The sequence below is a fragment of the Macaca thibetana genome, chromosome 18 (genome assembly GCF_024542745.1).
Source record: "Macaca thibetana thibetana isolate TM-01 chromosome 18, ASM2454274v1, whole genome shotgun sequence".
In the NCBI taxonomy this organism is placed as follows: domain Eukaryota; kingdom Metazoa; phylum Chordata; class Mammalia; order Primates; family Cercopithecidae; genus Macaca; species Macaca thibetana.
The window spans coordinates 65905769-65925916 of record NC_065595.1 but is presented as its reverse complement, the minus strand read 5'-3'; the positions used below and the strand labels follow the sequence as shown (position 1 = coordinate 65925916).

Below are 20148 nucleotides of genomic sequence, written 5' to 3'. Positions count from 1 at the left end.
TTATAATTCCTTGTGCTAAGTGCTGTAAGAGAGGTCTGTATGAAGGATTCTGGGAGACCAGAAGCCATACACTTGCTTGGGTGGGCAAGTCACGGGAAGATAGGAATCCAATGAAGAAAGGCATGGAAAATGGAAAAAAGACAATGTGATTAAAGATAAACTAAGCATTGTGTTGCTTCTTAGAGGGTAGTCAGAGTTTCTACTGGAATGATAAATTAGGCCACATCAAGAAGAATCTGGACAACCGGAAAAGAAATGCCTCCTCCATCACTGCCGATGGGCTATTGCTGTGGTGGTCACATGCAAGGCTGATGAAAGCAGAGAGAGGAGATGGAACTGGAGATACTTAGTCTCCAGAATTAATAAGAAGAAATGAAACTCAAGACTGGCAGGGAAGAGAGAATGGATTGGAGGGAGGCTTAAGGGATGTGAATAGGCAACCTTCAATGCCTGACTTAGGGATAAAGGAGGAGGTGTGGGTAGGAAGAGCCCAGGCTTCAGAATGCTCTCCTATTCTATAACTTCAGCAATAAGGCTGGAACTATGTCCTTCCATGTAAACAAGGATGAACACACCTATCCCACCAGTGATGTGGAGCATCAGATGGCAATAAGGACAACCTGTAATATGCTCCCATTCACTTGGCATTAGTGCATATGACCTTTCTCGCCCCTGGCACATTGTTTGGGATATAATATACCCTCAATAAATCTTTGTTCAGAGAGGAAGAAAGAGGGAACAAAGGTGGCTTGCAGGACAGAGTTTAAGTAAAAACACGCAGCTAAGTTCCTTAGCTTGTCAGAGGGCAAGCTGTATTTCTGAAAACATGGAGAGAATATTGACGTGCTCCTGGCATGTGGTTCTAAGTGGTGCTTTCTTCTATTTCAGCTGCTCTAGTTCTACACCAGGGAAGTTCAGAGAGGATCATTCCATCACAGTGCTTTCCCCTGTAAAGGCTAACCTGTTTATAGTTGAGGGACAACAAAACACCTATTTTTAGAAGCAGCCAAATAATGGATCTTCTAACTACTGATGTGGAGATAAGCTTAGAAGTTTTAAACACAGTCTGCAGCTATAAAATTGCCCATGCATGATGGAACAGGGTAAGTGAAAGCCTCTATTCCCTCGAGACTCATCCTGTCATGGGTTGTAGCCTTCTTATGCGTGTGTTAAATGCTGATCTCAGAAAGCATAGAGCCATTTCTCCTGGGAGCTGCTATCATCTCTCTGCCACTCAGCCGGTCCATTTTTGTACCTGCATGCTCCTCGATATATATTAAATGATTTTTGGGAGGTGTAGAGGACAGATCAAAGCCTTAGGAAATAGAGGAAGGTAAAAGAAAATTTATAATTCAGGGAAAGTCCGTGTGGATGGTCTCTTCTTAAGACTGAAAAGTAGACACATCCAATTTAATCATTTCTAGCCAATTCTGCTTGTAGCCCCTGTGTTTGGAAGACCGTTAAACACTCTTACCCTCTTAAAGGCAGAATGTTTAACTTGAAAGTTTCAACAGACTGTTTGTTTCCTTCTCATCCTATCATAGCAGGCTTTTGTTTTTTAACTATATTGTTTAAGTATGAGAAAATAGACAAATAAAATAGTGGTTTTTCCAGCAGTAAATCTTATTTTATTTGAAGTTTTATCAATCAGTCGTCCATCTTCCAAAGAAAAGTGTCTTGATGAGTAGAATGCTAAGTGGACCCAAATGTGAATGCATGGCCATGGCCTTTTCTGTATTAACATTTTCCTCTTTGTCCATTCGTAAAATGTAAATTTAATTGTCTGGAAAAGCTGTCTGGGTTTTAAAATTTTTCTTTGCATGGTATTATACCAAGACTCATTTATTCATGTCCTAAACTATGACGCAAGCTTCCTAGCAGTAAATAGCTCTAATTATGATCAGGTCCCTAGCCATTTCATGTTAAATAGCTTTGATAGCCCAACAGATTGGGAGGAAATTGTTCTTCAGTTGATTCGGCCCCCTGTTTCTCTCCTCTTTCCCTGAGATTTATTCCCTGACAATTGAGGTGTTTCTGTCATTTATAATATGTATTATTTTAGTCCTGATTTCAATTTAAACCTCTGAGGCTGTATAACTTGAGGTTAAACTGCAGATTTCCTTCCTGCTTAATACAGGAAACCAGGTTCAAAATATCTGGCCTTGGGATACTGAACCATCCTTTAAAAATAAACCACGCAATTTTAAAATAATAAACAAACCTAGTTTCATATACCTAGACAATTTCCACTTCGAACAGAAATCTTAAATGAAAACAATTGTCTTCAGGTTTTCTTATTTTATCTGAAAACTAAGGATCGAGTAAGTAATTATTATTCAATAATTTTGCCTTAGGTCATAGAATTTCAGGCAAGGTAAGTGATTGCATAAAAGGAAGGAAATACATAAGTGGCTGAGAGTCTGAGTCTCGGGGGAAAATATTTGATACATCAATTAACTAGCTTTCCAAATGATTATTTCTAAAGAAAATGGGAAGCCAATCTATCCAGTGACATTCTGATCCAGTTCACTTCATCTCGTTCACTGCAGCACACCTCCCTCCCCCACCCCCACACAGGCAGGATTAGAGAGCTAGGTCTTCATGTACGGTCAGCAGAAACGAACCTGAAAACAACCTGTGAGTTCTCATCTCCCTAGAGTTCCTGGGAAGCAGTCACCCCCTCTCTCCCTGGCATCAAATACAGATAAAGAGTTTCAAGATTATTGTTACAAAAGGATTTGTTTTTCAAGTTCATTTCTTCCCCTTACAGACACATTCTGCAGTGTGATGACAATACAGGAGATTTTCTTGAAAGATTAAGCTTGGGAATTTAAACCACTTCGGAATTTACTTAAAGAGATAGGACTCAAGATAGAGATTTACTAATTCCATAGATAATCTGCTGTGATTTTCCAAGAAAACCTTTCTTCATTTTTCAAAGGAAATTAAATTGAAGCAGAATTATCTTTCAGAAAGACTAACTTGGGTGGATTCCCAGTTGCCTTGCCTAGGTAGTCTTCTTACTTCTCAAAGTGCCCAGTCCCTGCTCCCCTAGTCACTTGAGCCCCACCATCTCCTGCTGTTCCACTTGCAAATGTCTCACACTGCCTGAGCCTGTGGCGAAAAAATTACACACATCACACCTAACCAATAAAATGCACTGGGTTCTCTGGTTGACCTCTAGCTTTTCATATATTCTTTATTGCTTGAAACCTGCTTTTTTCTTCTATTAGGGATGTACCCTACTTATAGAAATGTTTTGAGAATCTCTAATGCATGTATATTCATTTATAAGCGATAAATATATATTACCCTCTGAATATATTGTGTATATTTAAAAATATACACAAAAATAGAACTTTAAAAGTTGTTAGGCCTGGTGTGGTGGCTCACGCCTGTGATTCCAGCACTTCGGGAGGCCAAGGTGGGTGGATCATCTGAGGTCAGGAGTTCGAGACCAGTCTGGCCAACGTGGAGAAACCCCGTCTCTACTAAAAATGCAAAAATTAGCCGACTGTGGTGGCAGGCGCCTGTAATCCCAGCTACTTGGGAGGCTGAGTCAGGAGAATCGCTTGAACCTGGGAGGCGGAGGTTGCAGGGAGCCGAGATCCGGCCACTGCACTCCATCCTGGGAGAGAGAACAAGATTGATCTCAAAAAAAAAAAAAGTTGTTAAATAAAATGTATGAAAGGTCATTGCTATGGTTTGAATGTGTCCCCTATATTTCATGAAACTTATTCCCCAATGTGGTAGTATTGAAACATGGGGTCAGTTGCAGTGGTCCATGCCTATAATCCCAGCACTTTGGGAAGCTGAGGCAGGAGGATTGCTTGAGCCCAGGAGTTTGAGACCAGCCTGGGCAATGTGGCAAGACTCTATCTCTACAAAAAACAAAACAAAAAAAAAAAGAAAAAGAAAAAAGAAAAAGAAAAGAAACATGGGGCATTTAAGTGGTGACTATATCATAAGAGCTCTTCCTTCCAGAAGGGATTAATTTATTCACGGATTAATGGGTTATCACAGGGAGAGAAGTGGTGGCTTTATAAGAAGGGGAAGGGAGACCTGAGCCAGCACCATGCTCAGCTCCATGTCATGTGATACCCTGCACCACCTGGGGACTTTGCAAAGAGACCCCACCAGCAAGAAGACTGTCACCAGATGCAGCCTCTTGACCTTGGACTTCTCAGCCTCCATAACTGTAGGAAGCAAGTTCCTTTTTTTACACAAAGTATCCAGTTTTGGCTATTGTGTTATAAGCAACAGAAAACAGCCTAATACAGCCATCGATTTGGACTGAGTTCCTGCATTAGGCCCCAACAAACCAGTCCAAAATGGACTCACTCATTTTATGATGGAGTCCCCTCTGCTTTAACTTATTCAAGAAACGTAACCTGACGTTAACCATTCTGCTTTTTGTACTTGCTGTCTCCTTGTTTCTGTTCAAACAAGCATACAAAAAATGACTGCTATGCCACACCTAGCAAAGTGCCTGCCTATTCTGTAGACCGAATGCTGCCCAGTTCATGAATCACTGACAAAAGCCAATTTGATCTTTAAAACTCAGTTTGCTGAAATTTTGTTCTTTGATGAAGTATTAAAATAACCATAAATAGAAGTTCTAATATTTTCTTTGTTGCATTCCTGCTGGGATCTGGGCAGCTGACTTTGCATGCCACTGAGTAGGACAGGGATCCCAGAGTTCAGGGATGACTGAGGTGATGTGGTTCAGGCTGGCAGACTGAGAGCAGGCAACAGTGCTCTTGAGACCTGGCTTGTGAGTGGCTGCATCCAAATTCATTCTGAGTCATTTTTGACCATCCCCACTCCCACTAAGCTCAAGGGTGTCATGCATCCAAATGACTAACAGTTGAGCTAATAATAAATCTATCTAATAGCACATACCTCAGAATTGTTTCAACAGAAGGAAAAATTTTTAGGGAATATGACACTATTCAACTCTGCCTGCTAGAAACATACAGTTCTCCCTCTTTTTCTAAGATACATTGTAAAAATAGACCACTAGAACATGGGAGGGTTATAACCAGAAACCGCAAAACACACAATAAAACCAATATCCTGATGACATTGTAGCATGGATGAAGATGGTGAACTTTCAGAAATTGATTGATTTTAGATAAAACATTTAAAGAGACCTATTTTGTTTTCCTTAACATTATTTGAAAAATCATTAAAATGGTGTGGTTCTTTAACAACAACAAAAAACATGCAGAGCTTTGCTAGTAAAATGTTGAGTTTGTTTGTAGTTGGTTAGAAAAAAATACTATCCCAGATCTCTATTATCTTTATTATCTCTAAAATCACCATTGATCTCTAGGAGATGACAGCAGGCCGATGCTCAGACAGAAGCCTCGCTTCAGGGAGAAATGTGGGGAAAACTGCTCGCTCCAGGGGAAAGATCAAAGGGAGACATTCACATGTCCTCTCGTTTGTTTGCCAGGTTTCTATGGAATCCCTAAAATGTGTTAGGCACTTAGGGCACAGAGCTGAGAGAGACGCCGTTCTTAATAAGTTCTCAGTAGACTTACAGGCTAGTGGGAGAGACAAGTAAACTAGCAATTACCTGGGAGAAGACCTCGCCTGCAGAAACGCACAGGGAGCAGTTGTGACAGCCCAGCAGAGCAGCACAGAGCACGGAGCAGATTGCAGCATTTGGGAGACCCTCCGTCTTGTTGACAGGGTTGAATTCTAAGGAATAAGATAAAGTTATGAAAAAGATAAATTAATAAACATTGACTTAGCAAGTACTGTGCATCACATACTCTGCTACAAATATAATGAATATAGTTTCATGATAGGAATACACTGATATTAGGACAGACCTGAGATGCAGACTTCCAGAGTTCATACCCAGCTGTACATTTAATTTTTTTTTTTTTTTGAGACAGAATCTTATTCTATTGCTCAACCTGGAGTGCGGTGGCATGATCTTGGCTCACTGCAACCTCTGTCTCCCGGGTTCAAGCGATTCTCCTGCCTCAGCGTCCCAAGTAGCTGGGATTACAGGCACCTGCCACCACACCCGGCTAATTTTGTATTTTTAGTAGAGACAGGGTTTCGCTATGTTGGTCGGGCTGGTCTTGAACTCCTGACCTCAGGTGATCCACCCGCCTCGACCTCCCAAAGTGTTGGGATTATAGGCATGAGCCACCACACCTGGCCCACATTTACTATTAATAGCTGGGTGTAGTTGGGTAAGTTAGCTCACTTCTCTAAATGTCAATTTTGCCATATGTTTGATGGGATAATAACAGTATCCCATTTAGAGGTAAATAAGATACTTATGAGGAAGGAACTAGACAATGTATGAGCAGCACTTAGGACTATGCCTAACATGATAGATATTAGCTATTATATATCTGTCAATCCTAGTAACTCATGAGGTAGCTGTTACTGTTACTGTTATTGTTCTCTCCATTTCAAAGATCAGGAGACCCAGGCCTAGGGAGCATTAGTAACTTTCAGTGCTACTACCGTGGTGTGGAATCCAGGCTGCCTGGGGACTTCCAGGCAGAGGCACTGGCCTAGGAAAGGTAACGTAAACACACAGTGATTTAGGGAAGAAGGGAATAGGGGATGCTTGTCTCTCTAGTTCCTTCACTTTTGGTTGTTCCTCCAGTGTAGCTTCATCTTTACCTTCACTTTATTTATTTATTTATTGAGATGAGTTTTGCTGTTGTTACCCAGGCTGGGGTACAATGGTGTGGTCTTGGCTCACTGCAACCTCTGCCTTCTGGGTTCAAGCGATTCTCCTGCCTCAGCCTCCCAAGTAGCTGGGATTATAGGCACCTGCCACAACGCCTGGAGAATTTTTGTATTTTTAGTAGAGATGGCGTTTCACCATGTTGACCAGGCTGGTCTTGAACTCCTGACCTCAAGTGACCTGCCCTCCTCTGCCTCCCAAAGTGCCGGGATTACAGACATGAGCCACTGTATCCGGCCTCCACCTTCACTTTAAACTTCTTTTGAGCCACTTTAACCCTCTGAGAATGTACATATATAGGTAACTCGTGGGCCAGACATGATAAAAATGATGAGACAGCTACTGTCTAGGGAGAAAGGTGATGGGATGTGGAGAGAGAAGGGTGTTACACAGGACACTCCAATTAATAGGGAATCTGGCTTTTTGCACAGAATTCAAGACTTGAATTTGCTTTAGTCTTCAGAAGTTTGGGAGCTGGCTCATGTATGTGTTTGCAAGGTAACATTTACATTCGCCGCTGTAGACGTATGCTACACAAATGTTACCTAAGAGGTAATGCCGTCCAGAGCATCCCTGAAAGCACAGTCTGATTCCAACCCTGGAGGCAGGCATTTATTTGGTAAAGGAGGGACTGCGATGAAGGGCAGAGGGAGTGGAAGAAGAAAGGAAGGGAAGCTGATACAAGATGGCTCTGGGGCTCCACCCTTGCACCTTCTGAGCAGCTTCTTGAGATGTGCTGGAGGACATGGGTATGCATAGTTCTGTAGGTGTGAACTTTCCTACACTGCCTGGCAGGTTTCCTTAGGCATCCATAGTGAACCCTACGGCAGGAAGCCAGAAGCACAGGGAGCGGCCCGCAGCAAAGGGGCTGGCAGGTGCCACCTGCTCAAAGCTGGTCAGTGCCTGTAGGAAGCAAGTCACTTCAACAGTGGCCACAGTGGGAATGACAGACCGCCCAGAGGACTAGCAGGGGCACAGGGAGTGGCCAATAGGGGAGGACGGTCTGCTGTCACAGCACAAGAATAAAAGTGTAATGCAGGGGAGCAGAGAGTACTTGTTCTTAGTTACCCTGAAAGCTTAAACTTACTGATCTTTTTGTTTTCCCTACAATAAATTTCTCTGAAAAACCTTCACACACATAAAATATTCGCAATGTTCTTAAGAGTTTATTGTGAAACACAGAAGACCAAGACTTCGTGAATATCGGTGGTCATGGGATAGTCTCCAGCATTCCTTCCATCCCTCACCCATTGTGTAGGATGTGGGTGGTGGGAAACTGATCTCATCCTCCACTCCACAGGTGGAGCCCTGACTATTTAACTCAATCAAGGTCATCCCAGCCTCCTTTCCACAAAGATTAATTTAAGGAATTCAGGTTGAAGCCAATCAGTACCTGTCATTCCCATGGTATATGGATTAGTACTAGAGGTTCCAGAAACCTCTTCCCCAGGATGTTGTGTAAATGGATATGAGGCCTGGAATGACCATACTTATTTTTACCCCCTTGAGTGAAGCCAGCCTATAAACAGAAAATTGAGAGACAGTCCCTGGATGGAGCCAACCTTGAAGCCATTCCACCCTGGACTTCCAGCTGGGCAGATACCATTTCTTACCATTGAAGCCACGGTGAATCAGATTTGCAGCCTAAAGAATCTTAACTGACATTTCAGCAGTCTTTGCCTCCCCAACGTTTAATCAATGACTTAATTTCATGGAGCATTTTGATTCCAGAGAAGGAAAAGTTGTCCCTTTCTTAGGCTGGGGTGCACTTCTTCCTTTGGGTTCACATACTGACTTGTTTGCAGACTGCATTGGTTTGAGGTCAAGATGGAACTGTTTAGCGTTAGCCCTTCCAGAACTCTTTCAAATTGTCATTTTTTCTTCTACTGAAACAGTCTGACCAACTAAGTTGCAATTTGCCTTGAAACTATTTGTCACCCATAACCTGTACAGTTAGACTGTATTGATGGAAAAGATTTCAAGGCATTTTCCAAGGAAGGAAAAAAGGCCCGAAACTCAGTGTTATTTTTTTTAAGCATCACTTATGTAATACAGTGTATACTCAATTGTTTCTTATTATGGTAATTCTCATCACATTAATATTTCATATCCCAAAGATTTCGTTTGTTGGCCCTAATTTTTAGTAGTTACCTAGAGAAGTTGTCCTTAATCTATGTGGGGCTCTCAGAAATGCCTCCTTAGTGGAAAGGAGACCAACTTTATAGGCAGGTCCCTGGGGAGAGGCACAGCTTTCTCTATTACAGAAGATTGTGTTGTAGAAGCTGTTCCTCTGTCATCGTGTCCCTGAGTGTGACTCATTCCTCACAGCCTTTGCAGTAAATCCATTAGAAGCCGAGCAAGGGACCATTTCTGTGTGACAGATACTAGGACAATGAAGCTGGTTCATGCTAAATGTCTATGGCAAGAGACATTCCAAATCTGTCAAATGTTCAGGCAAAATTGTCCACCGTTCCTGCAAGTGCAGATTAGACTTAGTGGAATATGACGTTTGACTTCACATCTATGTATGATTAACTGTCAGGTAATTCAAGGGACCTTTAGCTCTTGACTCAGAAAAGCTACTGCGTCAGGAGCTAACAAATGTCAGCTTACTGAAATTCACAAAAGGGGGTTATAAATATTCACTTTCCATCAATTCATATTTAGTAAGTATTGTTCAAATTTAAATCAATTTGTTCTAAGAGTTTAGAACTCTTTCAAATTACAGTTTCTGGATCTAATTCTCTTATGGACTGCTGCATGCACACATTTTTACTCTCACAAATACATATTCTATTATTTTATAGGATACTGCATTTAATGCAAGTGTATGAGGCACCAAAGCTCTGCCATGTAGTCAAAACTTATAATTTCATTTTTTCCAGGGACTTGGGTAGTATAGTATCGATCTAGCCATATAACAGAGATTCCAAAATTTTAATTTTCAATGGACTTAGTGAAATTATTCTGTCAAAATAACTTAAGCAATAATTTATAAGGGTTTTTGGAGGTGCCCAACAAACAGAAAGTTTTAAAGAAGATGTTCTTGTCCTGCCCATCCCTGGGACACAGGGGAGCCAACACTGGGTGCGAGTCAGAATTCTGGGTTCTGACCCGGGACCCCCAGTCATTGGTCACAGGGCGGGTGAGTCCTTTTCTCTGAGCCTTGGTTTCTTTTCTTGAGGAATGGAGACAATAATACCCTTAAGATTGTTGAAGGAATTAAATGAGGTAACAGTAGATGCTAATTTCCTTTCTCCTTTTTCTTCCCTTAGAAACACTTCAAGAGAAAGAAAACTGAGGTTTCTGATTTCAAGATTTCTTAAGTCTTCATACCATGCCTTACATGATGTTCTCCTGACAACTTGTGACTACAAACAGAGGATTACCGCGGAATCATAAGCAAGCACGGGGACAGACTGATTTTGAGATATTCTCTAAGACAGTCAGTTGACTGCGGAAACATGCAGACTGGAGCTTGTGTTTTGCAAACAAGCATGCTAGAGACTAAACAAGACATGAAAGCTTTGCCTTTCTTGGTCTAGAACACATTTCTTTTAACGATTTACCATCATAAATACTTCTTTTTGAAAAGCTTTGTTGCAAACCAACCTGTAAATTTTAAAATGCTCTGGAAAAATTGTTTGTCAATGCAAAAGTTCAGCTTGGTTGCTTGGAATGATGACCAGATACATCACTAGAATCCTCTCTTCTGTTTTCTTTCCTCTGTTTAGGCTCTGGCTCATGTCTTGGTTTTGGTTGACGTGAGGTTCACCTTGGGGGGTTTTGGAGGGATTTTCTGGAAAACATGTGACATAAGCACGTCAGGAGAAGAATTCAAATCTTTCTTCTTAGGTGAAAGGGGTTAAAATACTCTTAATTAGTCATCTATCAGGGCATTGGGCTGTCAGTACAGATGACAATTTTTTTTTTTTTTTTGAGATGGAGTCTCGTTCTGTCACCCAGCCTGGAGTGCAGTGGCACGATCTTGGCTCACTGCAACCTCTGCCTCCTGGGTTCAAGCAATTCTCCCACCTCAGTCTCCCGAGCAGCTGGGATTACAGGTGTACACCACCACGCCCAGTTAATTTTTGTCTTTTTAGTAGAAATGGGGTTTCACCCTGTTGACCAGGCTGGTCTCAAACTCCTGACCTCAGGTGATCCACCCGCCTCAGCCTCCCAAAATGCTGGGATTACAGGCATGAGCCACCTTGCCTGGCCAACAATGTTTTAAATAGTTAAGACTGCAGTATTTGGAACCAGGGGCAAATGTTTGTGTGGTCTTGAGCAAGTTACCTAAACTCTCAACAAAGTGGAGACTACGATATTATTGCCTAATTCACCAAGCTGTTAATGAAGACTAAGCAAAGAAAGGTACATGAAGTGCCTAACCTACATTGTCCAGAGTATGCAAAGGCCTCAGCACATAGATGAAAATATTGCCCGTCTGGGTGCCTTGGATGGATTTATTACAGTCAGGCTTGCATTGCAGCTACAGAAAACTCCCAGCACAGTTATTGATTGCTCTTGTAGTCAATACCCCATACCAACAAATACTTTGGAAACCTGTTGGAGAAATACTCTTTCTGGGAGTTCTGGGCTACGCTCAGGGATCACTTGGGAGTTCTAGAAGCTGGGAAGAATCTCTCAAAGGTAAAAGATTGAAAACAATATAGGGAAACATGGAGAAGAATGGAGTGAGCTTCTTCCACGTGGGTGAAACAAGACAGTCATGACTAATGCTAGATTTACTCTTCCTTGGCTGAGAGCACAGTGTTTATTCAAAGTTGAATCTAGAGGGAAAGAGAATACACATGTATGCAAAACATCATAAGGGAGAGTTTTCTTAAAGACATTGGCTCCTCATCTCAAATTCATTAGCACATATATGCCCACACAAGAACACACAAGAACTTTCTGCTCCGACCAATTACAAATATCAAAAAGGAGAAATGAAAACAGATTTTCTGTCTTACCAAAATATTTTTCTTATCATTTTCGTTTCCTGGGTTATGGATGTTAATAAATGCAAAAAGCATTTCTAAATCTAGCAATCCATCCCAAAAGATGCTTTTCTAAAGTTCACAAAAATCATACAGTTCTAGAGACCAATGTATTCTAATTTTAATTTGAAGTAAGGAAACTATGAACAACGGAGGTAGAGTTAATATGAGTAGAGAAAGGGTCTAACACCAAGTGGCACAAATGCAATTAAAATCTGGTTCACATGACCCCCCAATTCACAGCTTTACTTTTATCAACATCCCACCATTCAGGAAATTTATAGTGCACTAAATTCCTTTATTTGGTGAAAAAAAATTATCATGTGAAAAGGCTGCTGTATAGGATAGCAAATTAAATTTGAGTGTCAAAAACTGACTTTCTTTAAACACAGCAAAGCCCTCCAAAGGTAAGCAATCTAAAAGTATTTTTTCCTGATCCCTGATTCACTCTGCTATTAACACTATCTATCAGGTTCTCATGATTACATTGCAAGCAATGCCAGAACTGGAGCCCAGGTGGCTGTGACTCACCAACCGGTATCACTGGTAGAAAGAAAGAAATCTGAGGTTTCAAAGTGGAATGGGAAAGGAAATGAAGGCCACTTTCCCCTTAATCCACAATGAAGGAAGTATTGATACTGGGACTCACCTGGTGCCACAGTGAAGAAACAGCTGGATTTTATTTGTTCCTTTTGCCTGCTGCTTAGAACAATGGAAGCTGCACTAACCGGCTTCACAAAGAGGTTTGATTGATGGCAGTTTTTCAGATATCTCTGTGGCTTAGTCTTATCTTGTTTGGTATCTCCATTGTTTCTTAACTGTAAACACCAAAGGAAGGACCCATTCAAAATGCAAGTACTAGGCTTATTCACACGACTCAAGATATTCTTTTCCAAAGTTGAGTAATAGAATGTGTCATAAAGACATCGAAATCTGGTAGACCCGATTTTAAAACTTGATTCGTGCCCGTCTTGACTGTCTTGTTTCGCCCACGTGGAAGAAGCTCATACCCATTCTCCTCCATGTTTTCCTACATTGTTTTCAATGGTTTAGCTTTGAGGAGATTCCGCCCAGCTTTTAAGACCCCCAGGTGATCCCTGAGCGAGCCCAGAACTGTCAGAAAGAGTGGCTTCTGAAGCGTTTGTCAGTAAGGGGTATTGACTAGAAGAGCAATCAGGTAGGTATAAAAAAACTGCTTGGAATTTTCTATAGCTGCAATGCAAGCCTGATTTGAGTAAATCTATCTGAGGTATCCAGACATACAGCCAATATTTCCATCCATGCAGAGTCATAGACTGACATACATTGAGGACTTTCCGTATTCCAGACATTGCATTAGGCACTTCATGTACATTTGCTTGCTTAGGAGAACTTTGAAATCTTAGGTCTCATTAAGAGTCTTTGATCATTTACCCACATGCATGCACACTCACACACACAAACACACACAAAAGGCACTGGACTGGACTGCCTTTGAGTTGAATGCTGATCTCGAGATAACCCCTTGTCTGCATTTTTACCACCCAAATTTCAATTGGTTAAACTTTGTGTCTGTTTCCCCTGCTAGAAAATTATTGAGCAATAATGATTTTAGATAACAATTTAAAAGGAATCTGTATATCTCTAATTCCAAAAATTTAAAACTATTCATACCCATGGGGAAGATGATTCCCTTAAAATTATGTATTCTTTGTAACGTCACCTTTGTAGAACAAAATTCCTTTCTTTTCTTTTTTTTTTTTGAGACAGAGTCTTGCTCTGTCACCCAGGCTGGAGTGCAGTGGAGTGATCTCAGCTCACTGCAGCCGTTGCCTCCTGGGTTCAAGTGATTCTCATGCCTCAGCTTCCCAAGTAGCTGGGATTACAGGATCATGCCACCACACATGGCTACTTTTTGCATTTTTAGTAGAGACAGGTTTTCGCCATGTTGGCTAAGATGATCTCAGACTCCTGGCCTTAAGCTACATCCCGTCTCAGCTTCCCAAAGTGCGGGGATTGCAGGTGTGAGCCACTGTGCCCAGCCCTAAATTTCTTTATAGTGTCACCTTAAGTATCTCTATGGATGAAACAGAAACTTGCTCAATCTGTTACCTCATTTTTGGTCTGAAGTCTAGAATAATAAGATACCAGGATTATGAAGCAATATATGAGTTGTTTGGAACACAATGCAACTCTGTTTATTGTATGCAACTTCGGATAAGCTAAACAAGGATTTAAACTAACACTCCTTTTTGTTTGTATATTTGTTATCGCTAGGACTTCCTTTTTCATTTTAAAGATTGTGCCTTATGTGAGAGATCCATTCAAACCAAGCGAAATGTTTAGCAGACTACAAAGCATTTAGCTTGCCTTGTCTATTTACATAACTGAGTTGAGTACTGGACTATAAAATCTTGCATAACATTATTTTGATTAAAAGTAACTGGTTCAACTTGTTGCATGACAAGAATGAAACTTGTAAATATAATGCATTTATTCATGAGAAATGTTCATGTTTCATATAAAACTTTTTTTAAAAAAATAAAACTTTAAAATAGTTCAGTGCTGCTTTTACCTTTATATAATGAAGAAAGAGTCTCCCCTGCAGCAGAGTTTGAAAATTAAACTACTCCCAGCATGAAAAACGTCTGATTTGTGTATCAAATGGGACAAAGCTTGTAACTGCAGGAGTTGGGGAGGTCTTATTTCCACACTTAGTTTTGGAATCAGAAACAACCAATAACTACGCTAACCCCTTAGCCCTTGGAAAGTCATGATTTAGATGTGGTATTTGTACAACCTCGAGCAGGTAGAATAAAGCTGATGACATCATTTGGCTGGGCACAGTGGCTCACGCCTGTAATCCCAGCACTTTGAGAGGCCTAGGTGGGCAGATCACTTGAGGTCAGGAGTTTGAGACCACCCTGGCCAACATGGTGAAACCCCGTCTCTAGTAAAAATGCAAAAATTAGCCGGGTGTGGTGGTGCACACCTGTAATCACAGCTACTTGGGAGGCTGAGGCATGAGAAACCCTCGAACCTGGGAGGTGGAAGTTGCAGTGATCCAAGATAGTAGCACTGCACTTCAGCCTGGACGATAAAGTGAGACTCTGTCTCAAAAAAAAAAAAAAAAAGCTGATGACATCATTTAACAAAAGGTTGGGTTCCTTAATGTTACTGACATCACATCAGCCTGGTACTGACCTACTTGCCCTGTTATCTTGTCCTTGCTCTTACTGGTCTATTCTTGTCAATTCCAAAGAGAAGAAGTTGTTTCAGTGTATTCATTACCACTTTCCCCCTCCAAATCTATACTTCAGAGGTTGTGCAAAGCTCCGACTTTTCCATTCCAACAAGGTTTACGGTCTTTTTGCCCTCCTCTGTAGGAAAGGAGGGTATTCCAGTTTTCCCGGACACATTAAATGGTGTGACTTGCTTCCCACTGTTTCATTTACATAATATATGAAACATTCAAAGTATTTGTATCTCAAGTGAAAACAGAAATTCAATTATACCAAAATTTCCATCAGGGCATTTTATAATAAGTTAAAGATCTTTCTATTATTTTTTACTTATGAGTATAATAGTGTGTCAGAAATAGCAATTTGGTGAATATACTACAAAATTATCAAAATTTTAATGCTTAAAAAACATAATTTCTTTAATGCAACTATCAGAATTTGAGTTAACTACATTATTTTGTCAAGCTTCTAGGTAATATTAGAATGGCTTATTTAAGCCTATGGATACCAAAAAATGGTGACTAAAAGCACACAATATCTTGGGAAGCACTTTTTTATCATGATTTATAAGAGATCTGTCTTCGGTCACTTCCCTGGGAAACATTCTCCAAGATTTGTGCACTGAGACTGCGCACTGGAAATTTCTTTCGGAGGCCCCTCTAAGTCAGTGCTGTGAGTGAAGGGAGTACATTTTAGCAGAGGAAGTTGCTGAACTGTGATGTCTGCACAATGCACAAAAAACAAGGCAGAAAACTGAACCTCTCCCAAAGGAAGCTCTGGAGCTAAGATCAGAACTGTCCTGCTTTGAAGCAAGGGCAGAACATTCTGTACTCCCTCACTTCCCCCAACCCACCCACTGCCCTGTCCCGTAGACTCATAGAAGGAGGCCATCCTTGGGCAAGGTAGCCTAAGATAATTCACGGAGAAGGACTCAGATGAGAATGTTGACTGCCAATGCTTCCAGCAGCTTGGAAACGAGTGTCCCAGCTCTGAAGGTAACATCTGAATGGAGCACCCCAGTCTCCACGCTAACATTCAACGAAAAACAACTGGGTAGACAAGTGGTTTGGTTCATAAGCCCAGGAGATTCACTGCACTGCGCTAAACCCTTCTCTGCCTTCCTTTAGCCCTTTATTTATTTTTTTTTTTTGAGACAGAGTCTCACTCTGTTGCCCAGGCTGGCCTGCAGTGGCGCTGTCTTGGCTCACTGCGGCCTCTGCCTTCTGGGTTCAAGTGATACTCCTGCCTCAGCCTCCCAAATAGCTGGGATTCCTGCACACCACCATGCCCGGCTAATATTTGTATTTTTCAGTAGAGACAGGGTTTCACCATGTTGGCCAGGCTGGTCTCAAACTCCTGACCTCAAGTGATCTGCTCACCTCGGCCTCCTAAAGTCTTGGGATTATAGGCGTGAGCCACCGTGCCCGGTCTATTTTAGCCCCTTTTCTAATCTAGTCCCTCCTACTGTCATGAAATAGAACAAATGCAAACTAAGTTAGCAGGCCACATCCCGGGGAAGCTGGTAGAAGACATGAGACTCCTGGGAGAGAGACAAAAGGATGGTTTATTTTTCGCAGCAATACAGTAGCTGAGGCATCTGCATTTCTGTTGGTTCTCCATTCCCCAGTTCCCACAGGACAATGTAAAGAGGGCCAGAAGACATGTGCAGACACAGCAGTCACGATGTGGTAGAGGAAACTTGAATGTAGGGAACCCGGGCTTTTTAAACTAGGCAGTAGGCATGCCTGCCCTTTGCTTCAGAGGTACTGTCATCTCTGTCTTCCAAGACTATTTGCTATATAAGCATTCTTGAAGATATAGCCCAGAACGCAGATGGCTAGTGCCTCTTTTAGCAAAATGCAGATATTCAGAAACACCAGAGACCCATGAAGAATTTCCACCAGCAGCTCCCGCCTCATCAGCTGCCACAGAGAGAGAGAGAGAGAGAGAGAGAGAGAGAGAGAGAGAGAGAGAGAGAGAGAGAGCACTGTACGCTGTAGTGAGTGTAGTGAGCGCATGCGCTAAGGCCAGCTGTTTGAATTTCAGTACTGGTTCTATTACTCCAAAGAATGTGACTTGAGGCGAGTTCCTTAACCTCTGTAAGCCTTAGCTTACTCATCTGTGAAATGGAAATAGTGGCAGTACCTATGGCCTATGGGTTGTGTAAGCATACACTGAGATAAGCCCCATGAAATGGCTGGCATGTGGTAATCAGGTGCCGAGTAAATGGTAATCCTGTTATTCCAGTAGCCTGGACACAGACCAACTACCTGGTTATTTTCCCCAAGCAGTATCAGAAATAGGAAAAAGGGTGTTTGAAGTTTTTAGCTAGCAGGGAAGTGGCTGGCCGCTCATAAGACCCTGCAGGCCCTCCTTCACCTTGCGTGTGTGTGTAAGTTCCTGCCCCTGCACTCCACAGCCATGCGTTTTCACTCAGGTTTGGCTTCAGTAAGGCAGACAGCTGTTTGTGTTTCACATACTGTGACTCGAGTAGTTCCATAAGCTTCGGTGACCTGAAGTGTTCCTCTGGCAGCCAGCTGTAAATCTCTTGCTCAATCTCCTTTTAACTCCTCAACCTTAGAGGCCAAGCTGACATAATCCGTATCTGTGGGCTCAGCCCCACCGCAGTGGCCTGAGCTAATCCTACTCTTGCAAAGAAGAAACACAAAGATCTCTGTTTTGTTTGTTTTTGTTTTTTGACAGAGCCTCACTCTGTTGCCCAGGCTAGAACGCAGTTGCACAGTCATGGCTTGCTTCAGCCTCAAACTCCTGGGCTCAAGCAGTCCTCCCACCTCAGCCTCCTGAGTAGCTGGGACTGCAGGTGTGTGCCAACAAACCCAGCTAATTTTAAAATATCTTGTAGAGACAGGGTTGGGCTATGTTTCTCAGGCTCATCTTGAACTCCTGGCCTCAGGTAATCCTCCAGCCTCGGTCTCCCAAAATGCTGGGATTTACAAGCGTAAGTCACCACACCCGGCCTCCTCAACTGTTTCAAGTGCCAAGTTTTTTTTCTCACTGACGGAGCATATCATCCTGCGGTAGCTGCCAGGGCCTGGAATTACATTTTAAGCTCAATTTGAATTGAATGGAAATGAGACCTAATCTCCTGCTCCAAGGCAGTCGCTTAAGGAAAATATTTTAAAGGGGAGACACTTTTCTTTCAACATCATCACTTTCTCCAAACATGACAAAATCACGTATCAAAACCAAATCTCAAGTTCCAGTTGTTGTAGAGCTTTGTTGCATTGTAGCAGGGATTTAGTAAATCTCACAGGCTTTGACAGGTGGTTAGGTACTAAGATATCTTTCAGAAGGGATTTAGTTATTCCTTTTCTGTGAAGTCTGTCTCTAAAATTTTTGCTACAAATACTCTGTCTCTCAGTTTTATAACGACATAAATGTATGTCAGAAAGTATCTAAAGCAGGCTGGGTGCGGTAGCTTATGCCCATAATCCCCAGCACTTTGGGAGGTGGAGGCGGGTGAATCACCTGAGGTCAGGAGTTCAAGATCAGCCTGGTCAACCTGGTGAAACCCCATCTCTACTAAAAAAAAAAAAAAAAATAGCTGGGCAAGGTGGCGAGCGCCTGTAATCCCAGCTGCTTGGGAGGCTGAGGCAGGAGAATTGCTTGAACCTGGGAGGCAGAGGTTGCAGTGAGCCAAGGTCGCACCACGGCACTCCAGCCTGGGCAACAAGAGGAAAACTCTGTCTCAAAAGAAAAAAAAAAAAAGAGTTAATAGATAAATAGATGATAGATAGAGATTTTGCTTTTTTAAACCTCTTCATCCACTGTAATAGCCTACATGGTTTGTTAAAAGGGTAAGTATTATCTTTTCATCTCAACCCACATTTCATTCGGAATATTAATGGCTATTCCTAGAATCCTCCTTTTTCCATCCCTGAAAAGCAAACATACTCATATTCTTTGTTTTGGCAAAGGTCTTTATTATAGCCATAAAAGATAATGGGTTTATCTAATTCTATCGTTTTTACTAACCAAAGTTACAAAGTTTTAATTCTGCCTAGATGTTGCCAGTCAGAGTATAATGTGTTTTCAACCTAAATTATCACAAAATAGGTAAAAATTTGGCTTCATAATTCTCAGGATAATTTAGGTTATTGGTTTAATCCATCTACAATAGCCTCTGAACTTACAAATTGAAGTACACTATACCTGTTTCCTTTCATGTTTTAGGTACTATGGTAAGTTGCCAATAATTTATAAGAGAATGAACAAGAAAAGCCACAATCTCTTTCAAGTGTTTTTCACTATTTTCAAAAGACAAAGTTAAATATTTTTTATTTTTAAGGTACTATTTAGTTTTCCTTTTGTTATTTTTCCAAATTTTTTTAAAAATTAATTTTTTATTTTGAGATAATTGTAGATTCACAAGCAATTACAATAAATAATACAGAGGAATCTCATGTACTTTTTAACCTAGTTTCTCCCAGTGATAACATCTTGTAAAACTGTGGTACAATATCAAAGCCAGGAAATTGACACTAATGTAATCCACTGATCTTATTCAGATTTCCCAGTTTTTCCTGTATTCCTTTGTGTGTGTGTTTATTTCTATGCATAAATGTTCTATTTTTTTCTTCCATTAAGTTTTCAACCAAAAGAAAATCAGACCGCATTTGTGTTTCTGCTTCTGGAAATGGGAGATAGTGATTTTAGCCACAGAAATCAGAGTCCACCCTGGAGTGTGCTGTTTTCCTGTGATAGCAAGAAAATGTTCCATTTGAAAACTGCGCCACAAAGAATCATCAGAAACCACAGAAAACAAATGATGGTGTTGGCGGCTTTTCTGTACAGCTCAGTCTTTTATTTCAGAACTCTATATGCTAAAAGGGCAGGATTCTCTCTCATCTCCTCCTTCCTTTTTTCTTTCTATTCGTTTTTGACAGACAAAGCAAAAACAGCCTTTGGAAAAATCACAACTAAAGTAAATCTATTCTTTAGAGAGTTAAATGTGGATGATTAACTTAAGAGAAAACTGGTTAATGGCATGTACTAAGAGATCTGATCTTTCTAATGAACACATCTACAAAAAGTTACAAAGTAGTATGTTATTCTTTAATGCAAACTTGAAAAAAACAAAATTATAAAAGGTCTTTGGGAATAAAAATGAAGAACTCATCCCCTAAAAATAGTTGTAGTGCTTTCTTACATCTCGGAGAGTGTCCGTACCTTAACACAAATA

The 20148-nt window shown here is 41.2% G+C and overlaps 1 long non-coding RNA gene across 1 annotated transcript in view; it reads right to left on the bottom strand.

Moving 5' to 3' along the window:
• The window catches only part of LOC126941189 (uncharacterized), a 74347-nt gene that overhangs the window by 9032 nt on the left and 45167 nt on the right, over positions 1-20148 (bottom strand). The window contains exon 3 of the long non-coding RNA XR_007721129.1: positions 5582-5706. This is a non-coding gene — a long non-coding RNA (uncharacterized LOC126941189). The remainder of the gene's footprint in view (positions 1-5581; positions 5707-20148) is intronic.